This window comes from Aphelocoma coerulescens, chromosome 23 (assembly GCF_041296385.1).
Source record: "Aphelocoma coerulescens isolate FSJ_1873_10779 chromosome 23, UR_Acoe_1.0, whole genome shotgun sequence".
NCBI lineage: Eukaryota > Metazoa > Chordata > Aves > Passeriformes > Corvidae > Aphelocoma > Aphelocoma coerulescens.
Window position 1 is genome coordinate 2,633,986 of NC_091036.1, and position 3,016 is coordinate 2,637,001.

A 3,016-nucleotide genomic window follows, 5' to 3' on the forward strand; every position below is an offset into this window, starting at 1 on the left:
TTTTGTATGTGTAGGTAACTTTGTTTGACTGGAATGAGAATGACACTCAAAGACAGCACACCACCAAGTCACATTATGTAAATCCAGCAGTTTCTAAAGTCTCCAGTATCTGCCCCATGGTTTTATTGTCTCCAGGTGGCTGTGGTTATAGATTCTCTTGAAGAAAAGGATGTTATTACAGATGTGAGAGGCAAGGAGGGCATGCATGGATGATAATTTGAATCTCTGCGTGCTGGTCAGTTTAGCCTTGAGACTCATAACTGTGTTGTTTAAATTTTTTGGGTGTGGTTGGGGTTGTTTTTTCACAAAATGCATCACTTGAGGAGAGAATGTTCTTTGACTTCGAATCTCATAGTGCAACCTCCTTAGACAAACTAGCTGGTCGCTTACTAGTGGACAAATAAATCTCTTCCAATGCTGACTCAAGCACTAAGTATAAAAAGTTCAGCTGCTCACTCTCAATTGTTTTTAGAAGCTTCCAGGGAGAAAAACACTTAAAAATGAGGAAGTGGGCACCTAAGTTTACAAGCTAGCAAGATTAGTGAAGAGTGTTAGCAGAAATCTTGCTTCTGAAGAAGTGCTCTTGAAGCTCACTTGTAGTGTTCTAGTAAGTATTATGTGTGGCTTGTGAACATTTGGTATATTCAATTCTTTATGAAACAGAAAGTGCAGAAACTGGCTGAGCGAAGTGCTAGGATTTTCAGACTGAGAATGTGTGTGCAAATGAAAAAGATTGCTGGTTCCAGCTCATAGGGTTGAGCAGAACAAGCAGCCACTCCCCACTTCGATGTAGCTCTGAACTGACATGCACTGAGGGAACAGTAATCTGTCCAAAGCCCAAGGGGGGGGGGTGGTAAATGCAGCATACTGACCCATTTTGTATTTAATCCTTAATCCTCATTCCATGTCTCTTCTGTAATAAAGTAAACGTGAAAGCTGGGAAGGGAGCGTTCTCCCAATTGCACAGTGGTTTGCACTATTGCGCCATCATTCCATCTAATAATCATCAATAAACACTTTTAAAAGCCTCTGTCAGAGCTCCTTTCTCTTGCAGTTTAGACATTGGCACAGGTGTGTTTGCAGCTCCCTCTCTAAGCAGAGTAGAAGACTTTTTATCAGTACAGTAGTGTTTCCTGCAGCTTTAGTTCTGTGGTCCTTGATTTTTCAGAATGAAACTACCTGAAAACACAAAATTCATTTCACAAGGACATACACAATACTTCTGTGCAGAGTCCTGTACAATAGCTGAAGCCAGGAAAATTAATCTCTTACCTCAGTAGCATTGGGTCAGCTCTGAGTATTTGCCTTTTGCTAGAATGTGGAGCCATTGGTGATCTGACTTGAAAGCAAGGGAATTCGGTGTTGTTCTGCTCCTTTTTCAAAGTTTTCCTTGGAAATGGTAGAAGCTATTGATTTGTGCATGCCCACTGCCAGGCAGAATCCTTTGGATGTCACACTGCCATATAAGAACAAAAGCACTTAGCTCCTCACCAGGCCTAAAAGGGAGCATTATTTGTAGGCTCCATCCTTCTTCTAGCCTGTTTTAGTCCTCTGGAAACTGGAATTGAGGACACAGGTACAGGTGGCTGAGCTCAGGGTTTCTGTAACTGCTTGACTCCTTTCTCCTCTCTGCACATCATTGATTGTGGCAGTAGAACTGCTGCAGACACGATTTTTAACAGTCTTGACTAATGTTCCCGAGCTTGACAAGTCACCGTCAGAAACTCCCGTGCCTGTTGCTGCAGTATTCTGGCGCGGTGTGCCTGGCTCTCGGATGTGTGTTCTACCGCTCCGGAGTTGCTGGAAACATTGTGGGGAGCCTGGCTTGCCGTGAGAGCCCGGGCAATGAGCGAGCGTGGCTGTGCCTGCGGCGCTCGGGGTGCGGGCTCCGAGCACAGCCCTGGGGCAGCTGCGGCGTCCGGGCTGATACCGGAGAGAGGCGGCTTTTCGCTCGTACAGGCTCAGCTGTGTCTGCTTGTACCGCAGCCGTACCCCGGCTCTGCTTGGCCAGAGGCGCTGTCCCCGCGTTACAGAGGGGGGACCGGGGCCGTTCCCGCGTTACAGAGGCGGGACCGGCTCGAGCCCGCGTTACAGGGGCGGGACCGGGGCCGTTCCCGCGTTACAGAGGGGGGACCGGGGCCGTTCCCCCGTTACAGAGGGGGGACCGGGGCCGTTCCCCCGTTACAGAGGCGGGACCGGCTCGAGCCCGCGTTACAGGGGCGGGACCGGGGCCGTTCCCGCGTTACAGAGGGGGGACCGGGGCCGTTCCCGCGTTACAGAGGCGGGACCGGCTCGAGCCCGCGTTACAGGGGCGGGACCGGGGCCGTTCCCGCGTTACAGAGGCGGGACCGGGGCCGTTCCCCCGTTACAGAGGGGGGACCGGGGCCGTTCCCCCGTTACAGAGGCGGGACCGGGGCCGTTCCCGCGTTACAGAGGGGGGACCGGGGCCGTTCCCGCGTTACAGAGGCGGGACCGGCTCGAGCCCGCGTTACAGGGGCGGGACCGGGGCCGTTCCCCCGTTACAGGGGCGGGACCGGAGCCGTTCCCCAGTTACAGAGGCGGGACCGGCTCGAGCCCGCGTTACAGAGGGGGGACCGGGGCCGTTCCCGCGTTACAGGGGCGGGACCGGGGCCGTTCCCGCGTTACAGGGGCGGGACCGGCTCGAGCCCGCGTTACAGAGGGGGGACCGGGGCCGTTCCCGCGTTACAGAGGCGGGACCGGGGCCGTTCCCCCGTTACAGGGGCGGGACCGGCTCGAGCCCGCGTTACAGGGGCGGGACCGGGGCCGTTCCCGCGTTACAGAGGGGGGACCGGGGCCGTTCCCCCGTTACAGGGGCGGGACCGGCTCGAGCCCGCGTTACAGAGGGGGGACCGGGGCCGTTCCCCCGTTACAGGGGCGGGACCGGCTCGAGCCCCCGTTACACGGGCGGGACCGGCTCGAGCCCGCGGGGGGCGGGGCACCATTAGGCCCCGCCCACACGGCGCCGCGCGGGGTGTGCCGGGATAGCAGCGCGCCG